General features: G+C 38.5%; 1 long non-coding RNA gene across 1 annotated transcript; it reads right to left on the reverse strand.

Moving 5' to 3' along the window:
• Positions 1 to 9,505: 9,505 nt before the first annotated feature.
• On the reverse strand, positions 9,506 to 11,479 carry LOC140180935 (uncharacterized). The gene is made up of 2 exons (XR_011875128.1): positions 10,513 to 11,479; positions 9,506 to 10,351 (listed from the first exon to the last, which is right to left on the reverse strand). It is a non-coding gene; the product is annotated as an uncharacterized lncRNA (long non-coding RNA).
• Between the last annotated feature and the right edge of the window lie 5,995 nt (positions 11,480 to 17,474).

The raw sequence follows: 17,474 nt of genomic DNA on the forward strand, positions 1-17,474 counted from the left end.
GATCATGAATCTCTTTATAATGCCTGGGAGAGGTACAGACGGATGCTAAGAAAATGCCCCTCTGAAATGTTTTCAGAGTGGGTACAGTTAGACATCTTCTACTATGGACTTATAGAAAAAGCTCAGATGTCTCTAGACCACTCAGCTAGTGGATCTATACACATGAGAAAAACGATTGAAGAGGCTCAAGAACTCATAGATACGGTTGCTAGAAACCAACATTTGTACTCTAGCAGTGAGTCCTACATAAAAGAAGAGGCCAGGGCAGTAACTACTGATCCTAATCCTCAAGAATAGATTATTGAGCTTAATCAGCAATTACTCCTTATGACAAAACAATTAGCAGAATTTAAAGAGATGCTCTAAGACACTAAAAATGTAACAAGAATATGGAACCACAATTGAATCAGACAAGACAGCAGCTATCTAAACAGATAACAGAAGAATGCCAAGCTGTTCAACTAAGGAGCGGAAAGACATTGAATAAAATAGCTCAAAGTAGCAGAAAGCCAAGAAAGGAACAACTAACAGAGGATAACCAAACCACTGCCCATAATCCCTCTGAGGACAACAAGAGCCCAGAGAGGAATAACTCTGGCGTTCAAACGCCAGAAAAGGGATCAGACACCTGCAAGTGTTGATAGTAACCCCTCTAAGAAGGCTTCTCCAACTACCTCTATAAGGAATAAACCTACAGCAACTAAGGTTGAAGAATATAAAGCCAAGATGCCTTATCCTCAGAAACTCCGCCAAGCGGAACAGGATAAACAATTTGCCCACTTTACAGACTATCTCAGGACTCTTGAGATAAAGATCCCATTTGCAGAGGCACTTGAGCGAATACCCTCTTATGCTAAGTTCATGAAAGAGATCTTAAGTCATAAGAAGGATTGGAGAGAAACTAAAAAAGTATTTTTCACTGAAGAATGCAGTGCAGTCATTCTGAAAAGCTTACCAGAGAAGCTTCAAGATCCAGGGAGCTTTATGATACCATGCACAATAGAGGGTGCTTGTACTAAGACAGCTCTATGTGACCTTGGAGCAAGTATCAATCTAATACCTGCATCCACCATCAGAAAGCTTGGCTTGACTGAAGAGGTCAAACCAACCCGGATATGTCTTCAACTTGCTGATGGCTCCATTAAATACCCATCAGGCATAATTGAGGACATGATTGTCAAGGTTGGGCCATTTGCCTTTCCCACTGACTTTGTAGTGCTGGAAATGGAGGAGCACAAGAGTGCAACTCTGATTCTAGGAAGACCTTTCCTAGCAATTGGACGAACTCTCATTAATGTCCAAAAAGGGAAAGTGACCCTGAGAGTCAATGAGGATGAGTTCAAGTTAAATGTTGTCAAAGCTATGCAGCATCCAGACACGTCAAATGACTGCATGAGCATTGATATTATTGACTCCCTGGTGGAAGAGGTCAATATGACTGAAAGTCTTGAATCAGAGCTAGAGGACATCTTTAAAGATGTTCAGCCTGATCTGGAGGAATCAGAGGAAATAAAAGAACCTCTGAAAATCCCTCAGGAAGAGGAGAAACCTCCTAAATTTGAGCTCAAACCACTACCACCATCCCTGAAATATGCATTTCTGGGAGAGGGTGACACTTTTCCAGTGATCATAAGCTCTACTTTAAATCCACAGGAAGAGAAAGCACTAATTCAAGTGCTAAGGACACACAAGACAACTCTTGGGTGGTCCATAAGTGACCTTAAGGGCATTAGCCCAGCAAGATGCATGCACAAGATCCTATTGGAGGATGATGCTAAGCCAGTGGTTCAACCACAGAGGCGGCTAAATCCAGCCATGAAGGAAGTGGTGCAGAAAGAGGTCACTAAGTTACTAGAGGCTGGGATTATTTATCCTATTTCTGATAGCCCCTGGGTGAGCCCTGTCCATGTTGTCCCCAATAAGGGAGGCATGACAGTGGTTTATAATGAAAAGAATGAACTGGTTCCTACAAGAACAGTTACAGGGTGGCGTATGTGTATTGACAATAGAAGGCTCAATACAGCCACCCAAAAGGATCACTTTCCTTTACCATTCATAGACCAGATGCTAGAGAGATTAGCAGGTCATGAATATTACTACTTTTTGGATGACTATTCAGGTTACAACCAAATTGCAGTGGATCCTCAGGACCAAGAGAAAACAGCATTCACATGTCCTTCTGGAGTATTTGCCTACAGAAGGATGCCTTTTGGTCTGTGCAATGCACCTGCAACCTTTCAGAAATGCATGCTCTCTATTTTCTCTGATATGGTGAAAAAATTTCTGGAAGTCTTCATGGATGACTTTTCAATATTTGGAGACTCATTCAGCTCCTGTCTTGACCATTTAGCACTTGTTCTGAAAAGATGCCAAGAGACCAACCTAGTTTTAAACTGGGAAAAATGTCACTTCATGGAGACTGAAGGAATTGTCCTTGGGCATAACATTTCAAACAAGGGAATAGAGGTGGATCAAGCTAAAGTGGAAGTAATTGAAAAATTACCACCACCTACCAATGTAAAGGCAATTAGAAGCTTTCTGGGATATGCAGGATTCTACAGGAGGTTTATAAAGGATTTTTCAAAAATTGCAAAACCTCTGAGCAATCTGCTAGCTGCTGACACGCCATTTGTATTTGACACAGAGTGTCTGCAAGCGTTTGAAACCCTGAAAGCTAAGCTGGTCACAGCACCAGTCATCTCTGCACCAGACTGGACATTACCATTCGAACTAATGTGTGATGCCAGTGACCATGCCATTGGTGCAGTGTTGGGACAGAGGCATAACAAGCTTCTGCACGTCATTTACTATGCTAGCCGTGTTTTAAATGATGCACAGAAGAATTACACAACCACAGAAAAAGAGTTACTTGCAATGGTTTATGCCATTGACAAGTTTAGATCCTATTTAGTAGGTTCAAAAGTAATTGTGTATACAGACCATGCTACTCTTAAATACCTACTTACAAAGCAGGATTCAAAACCCAGGCTCATAAGATGGGTGTTGCTTCTGCAAGAGTTTGATATAGAAATAAGAGACAGAAAAGGGACAGAGAACCAGGTAGCTGATCACCTGTCTCGGATAGAACCAGTAGCAGGGGCGTCCCTCCCTCCTATTGAGATCTCTGAAACCTTTCTGGATGAGCAACTCTTTGCTATTCAGGAAGCACCATGGTTTGCAGACAGGAAAGGAAAGAAGCATGAAAGGCTTCTCTCAATACAGAGTCAAATAAAATCCCCACATTCAAACTCTAAGTTTGGTGTTGGGAGGCCACAACCAAACTCTAAGTTTCGTGTTAAGAGTCCATCATCATGCTCTGAGTATCTGTGAGGCTCCATGAGAGCCCACTGTCAAGCTACTGACATTAAAGAAGCGCTTGTTGGGAGGCAACCCAATTTTACTTATCTATGTTAAATATCTATTTATTTTCTATTGTTATTTTATGTTTTCTGTAGGTTGATGATCATGTGAAGTCACAAAAATAATTAAAAAAGCAAAAACAAACTGAAAAATAGAATGAAAAACAGCACACCCTGGAGGAGAAGCCTACTGGCATTTAAACGCCAGTAAGGGTAGCAACTTGGCGTTTAACGCCAGGATTGGCAGCAAAGGGCATTTTGCAAGCCTAATTGGTGCAGGGATGAGAAATCCTTGACACTTCAGGATCTGTGGACCCCACAGGATCCCCACCAACCTCAACTCACACTTTCTCTTCTTCACACCTTGTCATAATACTCTTCCCCAAATACCCTTCATCACTCCACATCCATCCATCATAAACCCCACCTACCTCACCATTCAAATTGAAACCATTTTCCCTCCCAAACACTACTTCTCCCCCTTCGCCAAAACACTAACCCCCTCCATTTCCTCTATTTTTTTTCCTCTACTCTCTTCCTTCTTCTTTTGCTCGAGGACGAGCAAACCTTCTAAGTTTGGTGTGGTAAAAGCGTTACTTTTTGTTTCTCGATAACCATTTATGGCACCTAAGGCCGGAGAAACCTCTAGAAAGAGGAAAGGGAAGGCAAAAGCTTCCACCTCCAAGTCATGGGAGATGGAGAGATTCATCACAAGGGATGCATTTTCTCCCACAAAATTATTGGGAGCAAATTAACACCTCCCTAGGAGAATTAAGTTCCAATATGGGACAACTAAGGGTGGAGCACCAAGAGCATTCTACCCTCCTCCATGAAATTAGAGAAGACCAAAGAATCATGAGGGAGGAGCAACAAAGGCAAGGAAGAGACATTGAGGAGCTCAAGCACTCCATAAGATCTTCAAGAGGAAGAACAAGCCGCCATCACTAAGGTGGACCCGTTCTTTAATTTCCTTGTTCTTTATTTTTCTGTTTTTCGAAAAATTATGCTTTATGTTTATCTATGTTTGTGTCTTTATTACTTGATCATTAGTGTCTAAGTGTCTATGCCTTAAAGCTATGAAAATGAATCCATCACCTTTCTTAAATGAAAAATGTTTTTAATTGAAAAAGAAAAAGAAGTACATGAATTTCGAATTTTAAAACAGTTTAATTATTTTGATGTGGTGGCAATACTTTTGTCTTTCTGAATGAATGCTTGAACAGTGTATATTTTCGGATTTGTTGATTCATGAATGTTAAAATTGTTGGCTCTTAAAAGAATGATGGAAAAGGAAAAATGTTATTTGATAATCTGAAAAATCATAAAATTGATTCTTGAAGCAAGAAAAAGCAGTGAAAAGCTTGCAAAAAAAAAAAGGAAAGAAAAAGAAAAAGCAAGCAGAAAAAGCCAATAGCCCTTTAAACTAAAAGGCAAGGGTGAAATAAAAAGGATCCAAGGCTTTGAGCATCAGTGGATAGGAGGGCCCACAGGAATAAAATCCTGGCCTAAGCGGCTAAACCAAGCTGTCCCTAACCATGTGCTTGTGGCGTGAAGGTGTCAAGTGAAAACTTGAGACTGAGCAGTTAAAGTCGTGGTCCAAAAGCAAAAAGAGTGTGCTTAAGAGCTCTGGACACCTTTAATTGGGGACTCTAGCAAAGCTGAGTCACAATCTGAAAAGGTTCACCCAGTTATGTTTCTGTGGCATTTATGTATCCGGTGGTAATACTGGAAAACAAAATGCTTAGGGTCACGGCCAAGACTCATAAAGTAGCTGTGTTCAAGAATCAACATACTTAACTAGGAGAATCAATAACACTATCTGGATTCTGAGTTCCTATAGATGCCAATCGTTCTAAACTTCAAAGGATAAAGTGAGATGCCAAAACTGTTCAGAGGCAAAAAGCTAAAAGCCCCGCTCATCTAATTAATACTGATCTTCATAGATGTTTTTGGAATTCATTGTATATTCTCTTTTTTTTATCCTATTTGATTTTTAGTTGCTTGGGGACAAGCAACAATTTAAGTTTGGTGTTGTGATGAGCGGATAATTTATACGCTTTTTGGCACTATTTTTAGTATGTTTTTAAGTATATTTTAGTTAGTTTTTATTATATTTTTATTAGTTTCTATTTAAAATTCACTTTTCTGGACTTTACTATGAGTTTGTGTATTTTTCTGTGATTTCAGGTATTTTCTGGCTGAAATTGAGGGACCTGAGCAAAAATCTGATTTAGAGGCTGAAAAAGGACTGCAGATGCTGTTGGATTCTGACCTCCCTGCACTCGAAGTGAATTTTCTGGAGTTACAGAAGCCCAATTGGTGCGCTCTCAATTGCGTTGGAAAGTAGACATCCTGGGCTTTCCAGCAATATATAATAGTGTATACTTTGCCCGAGATTTGATGGCCCAAACTGGTGTTTCATGTCACATCAAGAATTCTGGCGTTTAACTCCAGAACTGGCACAAAAGCTGGAGTTAAATGCCCAAACTGGCACAAAAGCTGGCGTTTAACTCCAAGAAAAGTCTCTACACATGAAAGCTTCAATGCTCAGCCCAAGCACACACCAAGTGGGCCCCGGAAGTGGATTTTTACACTAAACACCCTAGCTTACTCATTTTCTGTAACCCTAGGTTACCAGTTTACTATAAAAACTACTTTTAGTGATTTATCTTGTACCTCATGACACTTTACACGTTTCATATTGTATCTTCTATGGCATGAGTCTCTAAACCCCATTGTTGGGGGTGAGGAGCTCTGCTGTTCTTCATGAATTAATGCAATTACTAATGTTTTCCATTCTATCACGCTTGCTTCTATTCTAAGATATTCATTCGCACTTCAACCTGATGAATGTGATGATCCGTGATACTCATCATCATTCTCACCTATGAACGTGTGCTTGACAACCACCTCCGTTCTACCTTAGATTGAATGCATATCTCTTAGCCTCATGATTTAGATCAGAGTCTTCGTGGTATAAGCTAGAATTATTGGCAGCCATTCCTGAGATCCGGAATGTCTAAACCTTGTCTGTGGTATTCTAAGTAGGATCTGGGAAGGGATGACTGTGACGAGCTTCAAACTCGCGAGTGTTGGGCGTAGTGACAGACGCAAAAGGATCAATGGATCCTATTCCGACATGATCGAGAACCGACAGATGATTAGCTATGCGGTGACAGTGCATTCGGAATATTTTCACTGAGAGGATGGAAAGTAGCCATTGACAACGGTGATGCCCAACATAAAGCTTGCCATGGAAGGAGCCTTGCGTGCATGAAGAAGAAGATAGTAGGAAAGCAGAGATTCAGAAGACAAAGCATCTCCAAAGCCTCAACCTGTTCTTCATTACTGCATAACAAGTATTTATTTCATGTTCTTTTACTTTTTACAATTAAATATGAGAATTATTGATATCCTGACTAAGAGTTACAAGATAACCATAGCTTGCTTCAAGTCGACAATCTCCGTGGGATCGACCCTTACTCACGTAAGGTATTACTTGGACGACCCAGTGCACTTGCTGGTTAGTTGTGCGGAGTTGTAAAAGTGTGATTGTAATTCGTGCACCAGAGCTTTAGCCATACAACAGAATTCACAATTAAGCTTGCAATCTGAATTTTTATTCTCATGTGCAACAGGTAAATCACATTTAGTAACTATATTTTTTACAATTTGAAGAGTAGGATGGCCAAATCTCCTATGATAGGTATCTAAAGAAGCATGTTTAGCTAAAAAAAAACAGAAGGTGATGTCATAGTCTTTGGAATTTCAACTTTCTTAAACTTATACATTCCATTTTCAGCCTTGCCTCGAAAAAGAACCTCCTTGGTAGCCTGTGATTTTACCAAACAAAATTCAGGCCAAAAAGAGAAGTATACATGATTATCCTTAGAAAATCTAGAGACACTAATCAGATTCTGAGTTATGGATGGAACTAGCAATAAATCATATTATTTTGTAACGTTTTCTTGTTGCACAACATTGGAAAAAGGATTGTCCAACTTTAGAGATATGCATACCGGATCCGTTGCCAACATATACCTGCTCTTGACCTTGATAGTCTTGAGAATATTGCAGATTTTGTGGTTCATATGTGCAGTGATGTGTTGCTCCTGTGTCAGCATACCATGAAGAATCTGCTACAGATGCAGGAGTTGCAATCAGCGCGCGTGGATTATGAAATGATGGAGCGGGTGGTAGTGCATTGTGCATGGAGATGGAGGGGTTATTTTGTTGAGCATGATTAAAATTTTGATCAAAGCGGAAGAAGCAATAGCTGGCTACATGACCCAGCTTGCCACAAATTTGGCACTGTGGTTGATTTTGATTAGTGAAGGAGCCTCTTCCACCTCTACCAAATCTTCCTCCACGTCCATGCCTTCCTCCAGGTCCACGTCCCAAAATTCCATTGTTGTTGCCTCTGCCAGTTCCATAAGAGGGAGTTGTCTCTGGTGGTTTATAGGGTGAAGGTGCTGTTTGAGAAACATGAACCTGCACCATTGTTGAATCAGGCTTCTTGAACCTTTCTACGATTTCTTCTTCTGCCATAAGTTATGCTTCAAGATCCGGAATTGCATAAGCTGGATCTTTTGCTGAAATCAGTGTAATGAAGGAGTGATAATCTTCATTAAGACCATCTAAAATAACATTTGTGTATTCTGAATCTGAAATTGGGGATCCGACAGCAGCTAAAGTGTCAGCCAGTTTCTTGATCTTGAGTAAGTAATCGGATGCAGAACCATCTTTCTTTACAGATCTCAATTGTAGCTGCAATTGTCAAACCCTAGCGTTGGTTTTTGATGCAAAGTATGTATGAATTCGTGCCCAGACTTCATGAACAGATTTATATCCTATCATCTGGTATTTGAAAGATGCATCCATTGATGCAAAAGGCCAAGATGTAACATTATAATCATCAATACGCCATTCTTTGTGTTGTTTTGATTCAATTCCTTTTTGCGCATCTTCAGTGGAAGCATACCTGTGTGGGACCTTTTCTTTGTCAAGATGATCTTCCATTTCTTGTCCACAGATGGTGAGCATGACCAAGTGACGCCATGTCAAGAAGTTGTCTTCTGAGAGCGGGACTGCAAATGGTTTATTTTGATTTTGTGGTGTTGCATTCATGATTGGAGGTGTAGGATCTGATGATGGTATAAGTTCTTCTTTCATAGATTCAATGTCGTAAGCCATGAACCGATTGTGCTCTTGATACCATATTAAACTTGTTGAAAAAGGGGAGAAAGAAGACTTGTGGTGAGAAACCAAGAAGGAAGAAAACAGAGGCAGAACAGTAAAAGAGTAAAAATGAAATGAATTTTTTTGTTATTCAGAGAATCTCTTCTCTTTTTTTTCATACACTTGAACCTTACTATTTTATAGCCAAGGATATCTAGCTCTATCTAATATATCTCACACAGACCAAACATGCCTAATTCACATGCATCGTCATTGACATAGCCTGTCATCGCAACTTTTTTATTTCATCTAGACTAGGGTAGAAATGGCTTCCATTTCGTGGCTACTATCCAAGAAATGGCTATGCCAGGCCTGACTCTCGTTTTGCAGTTGGTTCTTGTGAGTTGGAGGCCAAATCCATTTTGCAGGGGTTTTATGTGAATGGCACCGCGTATTTTCATCAATCTTTCTCACAGTACGTATTTAACGAATTCAAATATTTTTTATATTTATTTAAATAAAAAACTGCTTTTTTCTAGAGAGAATTAATATTATTTTTTATAGACATTGATTTATTTAACTACTTACTTTAATTATTCATATAAAATGATAGACATTTTGCCTTATTTTACATTTAAAATAAGATTGGCATCAAATTTAAAGTATTTTAGTATAACCTTAAAAATATTTTCTATCAATAATAATAATAGAAAAACAGTTGAAAATATAACTATAATGGCTATATAACTTTTTTTTTATTTTGTGCGAAAAAACCCTCCTTTTTTGCTACACAAAACAAAGTAAAACATGACTATTCAAGGAATTCAGATTCACAGAAAGTGTTCGACTGTTAATTACTTTTTTTGCGGATGACTCAATTCTTTTCTATAAGGCTATTGAAGAAGTGTGCTCCAATGCTTTGGGAGTAGTCAATAACTATGAGAGTTTCAGCAGTCAAAAAGTAAATCTTAACAAATCTTTAGTTTTCTTCAACCAAAATAACCCCTTCTTTCAGACACGAACTAGCAGAAAGTCTCAACATTATTGATACTAGGGCTTAGGACAAATATTTAGACCTACAATCTGTTGTGCATAAATTGAAAAAGACTAATTTTGGGGCAATTAAGGATAAAGTTTAGAAGAAGGTATAAGCTTGGAAACAGAACCTCTTCTCAACTACTGGGAGATATGTGTTAATTAAAGCGGTGGATGAGGCGATACCGGTGTATACTTTATCATGTTTTAAGCTATCAGACTCATTAGTGGATGATATTCACAGAATCCTAATGTAGTTCTGGTGGGACAATAAGGTAAAGAACGAAGGATGGCATGGATCAACTGGGATAATATGACGAGGCTTAAGAAGGAGGGTGGACTTGGTTTCAACGATATGAAAGCCTAGAATCTGGTGCTACTGGGCAAGCAATTTTGGAGGCTAACAATTAAATCGAATTCACTGCTCTCGCATCTTTTTAAGGGAAAATACTTTCGATATAACTCTCCTATCTCAGCAAAAAGGATTTTCAATCATCTTGGGGTTGGTAAATTTTATTGGAAGGGAGAAAAGTAGTGGAAAAAGATGGGTGACAGTGTCCAAATTTGGCAAGATTCTTGGCTCTCACCCCCAAACCCATTCTACCTCAATCCAGACAGTAACATATTTATAGGTTTCAATTGAGTTAAAGAGTTACTGAAAGAAAATCGTATCCAGAAATAGGAGTTTAATTGAAACTTCCTTCCCCCCAGGCATGGTAGCCTGTATCCTGAGTGTCCCCCTGAACGAACAAAGATGGAGTAGATAAGCTAATTTGGACCTAGAACAAGAGCAAATAATATGATGTCATTTTTTGGTACAGAATAGCATACACCTTCTATCATCCTCTAATAGAACAATATCCCCAAGTGATGCAAAACACACTAATTTGAAAATTGGAGCTTAAAAATTCCAACAAAAGTCAAATTCTTTCTCTGGCACCTTACACGACAAATGACCTATGTTGGTCAACATCCACCAACGATCTCCTTCTCTGTGTTCAAGATGTGGCTCTGAAGACGAAACCACCAACCATTGCCTCCAGAAATGGGATTGATAGGGATTAGAAGATGAGCTTGTTCGCAGCTATTTGTTGGGGTTTACGAAGGGCCTAAAATGCAAAAATCTTTGAAAGGAGAAAAGATCAAGCTTGGAATGTTTTTGATCTAGCAAGGAAGCTTACCATGGAGATTTGTGGCGGATTAGGATAAATGGGTCTGTGTTCTACTCTTCCCTAAGATATTTTCTTTGTTTATCTTGGAGCAATAGCTCTGTTTGTGGAAGACAAATGGCGTCTAGTGATACGTGCACTGTATGCGGTTCTTTCTGAGTCTTTATTTTACATTCTTTGCAATTGTAAGGTTGCTCAAAAGATATGGAAGAGCATTTATAATAGTTTGAGCTCAGATGATTTTTTCATAATTTCCCTCATCCCTTGGTTATTCGTGAATTTATCTTCTTAGTCTCTCATTAAAGGCATTCCTTAGCCCCCACTATTTGCAAGTATTTTGAATTACTTATGGTTTCGACTCAACAAAGCTATTGATGAATACAAGATTCATGATTTTGCTATGCATTTGACAAAAGATTACTACATGGCCAAGGAGGAGTGTCAATAATTTTATGGTGAAATAGGTTCGTTGGATTCCTCCTAAGCATCCATTTGTTAAAAAAAATTCAGATGGTTCAGTTTTTAAAGACAATAAAACAGCCTGTGATGGCATACTTAGAGACTATGATGGTAGATTCTTAGCATGCTTCAGTGCAAACCAAGGCAGCTGCACTATTACTAGGGAATTTCTATGGTGCTGAAGGAAGATACCTTCCTCACTTGTTGAACATGCGTATCAAAGCTAAGAAGTCATACACGTATATCCTGCAATGTAAAGGTCACCTGAACCTTGGTCAATGACACTCAATAGTTACAGAAGTCGGACCTACAATACATAGTTTTTGTCTAATAATTAACAGTGGAGGAAATATAATCATCCCATTAAGACGTTTGAAAAAGTACTTATATTAAATAATTTTTTAATATTGATATGACATTTTTGTTGTATTTAGCCCATGGTTTAGGATACACGATTTTTGGAAATGTAGTTATTTTGTACTATATACAATGTTAAAAAAAATGATAGAATGGGTTGAGAAATAAAATTTTCAAAAAGTATGTAAAACGGTCTAAAGTAAAAAAAAAGAAAAGGCTTACATTCACTTAGGTCCATTATGGTAGATATCCACCATACAGATAAGGTCCATTCCAACCAATGTGCGTGGCACCCATTTATTATTTTTAGTGTGCTATACGTATATAGTGAATGGAATAATCAATGATATTTATGTCTCCCGATTATGTTGGTGAAGTTGACCCAATTATTTATAATGATTTTTATTTTAAATTGGAGAGTGCATATGAAATGTTTGTTATCATGTGGTAAATTTAATTTGTTATGGATAGTAGGGTTGTTGAATTTATGAAACAAACTTATGTAGAAGATTAAATTTTTATAATTATATAGTTTAGGATAGTATAAATTTGGATTTAGGTTGTATGATTACCTAAAATTCTATTTTATTATTTAGGATGTCAGCTTTAGTTATGAGGGGGTAATTTTTTAAGTTTATGGTAAAAGATTTAATGAGTAGTTATTTAGGTTTAGGGCTTTGATTTTATGACTGAAAGTTTAGGATTTTGGTTGTTTAGTTCATGGTTTAAGAGTTATTATGTAGGGTTTAAAGTGATAGCATTTATTTTTTTGTTGAATATGTAGGGTTTTTTAGCTCTAGGGTTTAGGTAGGGTTGGAAGTGAGTCGAGTTGAGTTAAACTAGACCAAGTTCAAGTTCGTCTTACGAAAATTGAGCTTGGCTCATGGCTCGAATCACTTACAATCAAGCGTATTTCTTAACCTTAAGTTCGACTCACCAAAAGCTCACAAGTTGACTCGAATTCATGAGCTGATTCAAATGACAAGAACATAATCTATAATTCTATATCAATAAATTATAACTTCTATATATTAAAATATATTAGTTTTATATATTTTCTATTTATCAATTATAAATTCTTTATTTATATTCTACATCAAAAATATAGATTAAATGCATATAAGATATGTATATTAATAATTTAATATATAGATGTGGCAAAACGGGTTGAACTCCACCAGGTCAAATTGCCAAAAAAGGCGGGTCGGAGTGAGATTTTGGACCCGCCAAGCCCGCACCATCAAACTCGCAGGCTTTGGCAGAGCAAGGCGGGCTAGCCCGGCAGGCCTATAACTCTTTTTTGAGGTTATTTTAGTAATTTTTTAGCATGATATAAATTCAAAAATTTGGGATTGGGTTTTCAGTTTCACGATCTCTCTCGTAGCCCCCTCACTCTCGAATTCCCTCTCTCGAAGCAGACAAGCGGTGCACAGAACCTCTGGCTTCTAGATCAGACACCGACGGTTGCCCTCCCTCCCTCTTCACTCTTGTATCTCACTCTATCTCATTCCATCTCTCTCTCGCATAGTGGCAGCAGTGTAGAGCACCAGCGACGGGAACGGCTTAGAGCATCGGCATCCCCGGCTCAGAGCTCTCCCTCTCACTAGCTCAGCGTCCCTCGCACTGGTAGCAGCTCAGAGCACCGATTTTCACTGGCAAAGGCATCTCCTTCTCGTTCCTGACGCTATCTCCCTCATAGCTGCGAAGGCGCTCATCTCTCCTCTCTTAGGTCTGCGCTTGTCTCTTCTCTTCAACGAGAGGCTCCAGTAGCAGCGGCGGTGTGAAGCATCAACAGCGGCGAGCCTCCCGCACCTTCTCATAATGTTACTAAAATTTTCGAAAATAATGTTCCTTGTTCTTTCTTGATTTTCAAGTTGTTTTTCGTGTTCATCTTGACCTTCAAGTTGTTCTTGGTTATTTTCTTCGTTTTGATCTAAAAATTTTAAGTTTGGTGTCATTTTATTGTTTTTCTCTTTCCTCATTAAATTTAAAAATATCTTCTCTCTTTATTTTAATTGATTTTTTCGAAAATTACAAAAAAAATTCATATTTTTATTTTAAAATTTTTATCTTATCTTATCTTAGTTTTAAATTTCAAAAATTCAAATCTTTTTCAAAAATCATATCTTTTTCAAAATCTTATCTTATTATCTTATTTCAAAATCAAATTTCAAATTTCAATATTTAAATTCCAAAATTCCAAATTCAAAATTCAAATTTCAAAATTTAAATTTAAAAATCAAACATTTTCAAAATTTAAACCTTTTTCAAATTTTTATCTTATATTGTTGTCAGTGTTTCTAGTTTTAGGAGTTTATTTTCATTAATTTTTTTTAGTTTTTGTTTTTATTTTCTTTAGCTACTATGAATTCTCACCCCTCTGGTTTCAAGTTTGGTTCCAATGTTGTTGTAAGGAATAGAAACTATAATGAAAATAGGCATCAATGTTGGAAGAATCAAAGATAGGAGGAGCCACAAGGATTTGATCAACCCTCTTGGCAACAACCCCCTCCAGTGCGCTATAACCAACAACCATTCTGTGATGCATACCAAGACAATAGTTATGGTGGACCCTTTCGTGACAACCAACCTCCACCAAATTACTATGGTCAAGAGCCATTTCAGGGAGCGTACCAAGATGATGAATATGGTGGACCCCCTCGTAGTTACCAACAAGGCCCACCATATGCTTATGAACCACCTCCCCAACATACCTTTGAACCACAAACTCACAAGCCCCTTTACACCATTCACCTCCATATGACCATAATCCTTATCCACCACACCAACCACCATATGAACCACACCTAGAACCACCACCTCAATATTCACCATCTCTATATCCTTATCAGGAAGAACCACCTCCGTATTATGAGCCCTTTCCCCCAACAAATGAACCCTCCTATCCACCCCAACCTCTATTGGATAACAATATACTCATCTCTAACATCATTGGTCTCACCTCTACACTCCAAAATCTTATATCTCACATGAACCAATCCTCTATCTCCAATATTCAATCCTCAAACTCTAGTGCACTTCCTTCTCAACCACATAATGATCTTCCCATCCCATCACCACCCTCCATGGAAGAGCATCCACATCCATCAATCCAAGAGGAAGATGATCCCAGCTATGCTATTGACAAGGAACAAGAGAAAATGGATCGTCTTCGCGAATTCATACTTCATAAGAAGCTAGAGGAAGCCCTACAGGTGAAGGTAGTAGAGACCCTTGAAGTCGAAGGAGTGGTTGAAGAATTAGTGAAGGAAGACATCAAGGAAGAGTCTGATTTTGTCTCAGAGCAAGAGAAGGCCCAAAATGTGGAGATAGGAGAGACCCTTGAAGATGAAGGAATAGTTGAAAGGAGTTATCATGGAAAGAAAATCATCAAGGATGAGTATGATTTTATACTAAAACAACTGGACAAAGCAGTAATTATTGAAGAAGAAGAAGTGGTTGAAGACTTGGGAGATGCAGAACCTCCATGGGAAAGTCTAGTCATAGAACCTCCTTCCAAGACGTTTGAATTTGATGTTGAAGAGGGTGTACAACCTCCAAGGCATATCATGGCTAAAGACTTTGAAGAGATCAATCAAGAGATGGAGATTAAAGAAGAAGAAGCACAACCTCACATGCCCTTGGTGAGTAATGAAGAAGAGATTGAATTGGAAGAGAGCTACCAAGAGAAAGAGGTTGAACTTGAAGAAGCTTGCAAAGAGGTGGAAGTTACCAAGGGAGAGCACAAGGGAATGGAGCTTGAAATCACCTTCCCAAAAATGTTGGAGACCTCTCCCCCAAAGCCATTACCATCCAATACAACATTCAAGTGGGTAAAATTCTTATTCTTATCCTTTACTTTTCCACTTGAATATGGTTTACTTGAGACAGATGGTCAGCTTAGAGCTCTTTGTAGCTTTAAGAGTAAGAGGGAGATGGTTAGTGGTTGGCAACACAATCCTAGGTTCGTTGTGGTTGGGAGCTCAAAGTTTAAATGCAAAGGTTGGTGTAAAGCTCAAATGAATGGGTCTAGGAAGCTGTTTGGATACCTTAGTGAGAATTCAGATTGCTTACCACCCGGATGAAATCATGATGATCAACTTGAAGATGGGTGTAGAATCAAGATTTGGGATCCATAAATATCTGAGGATCAATTTTGGGAGCTGAAAGCTTGTGAAGAACTCCATCAAAGCTTGAGAAATTTACCTGGTATTGATAGAGCTTATTGGAAGTCCAAGCATTGGTGGAAGTTTCAAGACGAGTTCAAACACAAGCCTCCATAACAAGGAGCTCACCAAATATCCAACTTAAGGACAATAAAGCAAAGTGCTAGGTGGGAGACAACCCACCATGGTATTATCTTCTATTTTTATCCTTAGTTTTATTTTATTATATTTTTATTCTTAGTTTTATTTTATTTTGTTTTATTCTTAATTTTATTTTATTCTATTTTTCTTAGTGTTCATTCATAATGTCTGCATCAGCATCTGCATTTTGCATTTTGCATTTTGCATACTGCATAAAAAAAACTGAACAGAAAGTTACGTGGGAACTGTGCAGAAAGTGTGCCAATCGCACAAGTATCACCATGCTTACGCGTCCCTCACGCGTATGCATCATTTAAGATTTTGGCACCTCACGCGTACGCGTCAATGACGTGCACGCGTGACCTTGAAAAATCAACGTAAAAGGTGTATTGGCCGAAAGTTGGGCTGGCTTGGTGCTGGCACTGTGCCCGAGGCACAATTGCATCACGCGTACGCATCCACGACGCATGCGCGTCACTTTCACAATAAGCACTACCACGCATGCGTGCACCTCACGCGCACGTGTCATATGACATTTTGGCACACATCCCAAAACAAACAGAGGGTTGTGCGAGCGCCACGATGCCCTCGCGCGAGTAGCACAAATGCGGTCACGCGTATGCGTGACCGACGCTGACGCGTCACCTCCCTCTCTGTGCAACCCACGCGTACGCATGGAGCACGCGTGCGCGTCACTCACGCAACACCACCAGATCCCTGCGCCGCCACTTATCTTATCTTTTCTTTTCTAATCCTAATTTCTTCTATCTTTTCTTCTTTCTTCTTTCTTTCTTTCTTACTTCTTCTTCATCTCTTTAACTTCTCATCCTTCTTCACTTCCATCCTATTTTACTTAATTTATTTACATACTTTCATTCATTACATTTTAATTTTGTGCATATTTTTATTTTCTTTTCTAAATTTATTATTTTTCCATTGGTGTTAAATTTTCTTCTTCAATTGTTGCATCTTTTCTTGAATTATTCTGGTGCTTCATGACTTGTTTTACTCTGACTGGGTATTATTATTCATAAGTCAATGCTACTCCTTCATGATACTTATACTATCTTGCATTGACATGAACTTACACTATCTTGCATTACCCACACTCTCTCCCCCATTGTTGCAACTTTTGTACCACTGGTATGCCATGTGCTTCTATTGTTTTCTCACTTGCATGTTGTAGCTACCATGTAATTGAGACCCTCATTATTTGGCATTAACCCACCCAGACTTTATTTATTTTCTTATCTTTATTTTTGGGTTACTTTTTCTTCTTTTTTCTCTTCTTTCAGGCTGGCCACCGAAGAAGGAAAAAGGGAGAAAACTTCTATATGGAGCAACAGACAAGTCCATATGCATAATCTACTAAAGAAAGAGCATCAGTTGTAGCAACCCGTCCACTTGTACATCTCTGCATGCACCGAAAACGGTGCAATCTTTAAGTGTGGGGAGGTCGATACCGATCTCCATGGGTTAGTTACCTTCTTCTCAACACCAATGTTTTATTTTCTTTGTTTGTTCATTGTTGCATTTGCATGTTTGATTACATATTTGTTTGATTTTGTTCATATTTTACCACCACTTGGTTAAAGTAATATTTTCTTTTT

Source organism: Arachis hypogaea, chromosome 17 (genome assembly GCF_003086295.3).
Source record: "Arachis hypogaea cultivar Tifrunner chromosome 17, arahy.Tifrunner.gnm2.J5K5, whole genome shotgun sequence".
In the NCBI taxonomy this organism is placed as follows: Eukaryota; Viridiplantae; Streptophyta; class Magnoliopsida; order Fabales; family Fabaceae; genus Arachis; species Arachis hypogaea.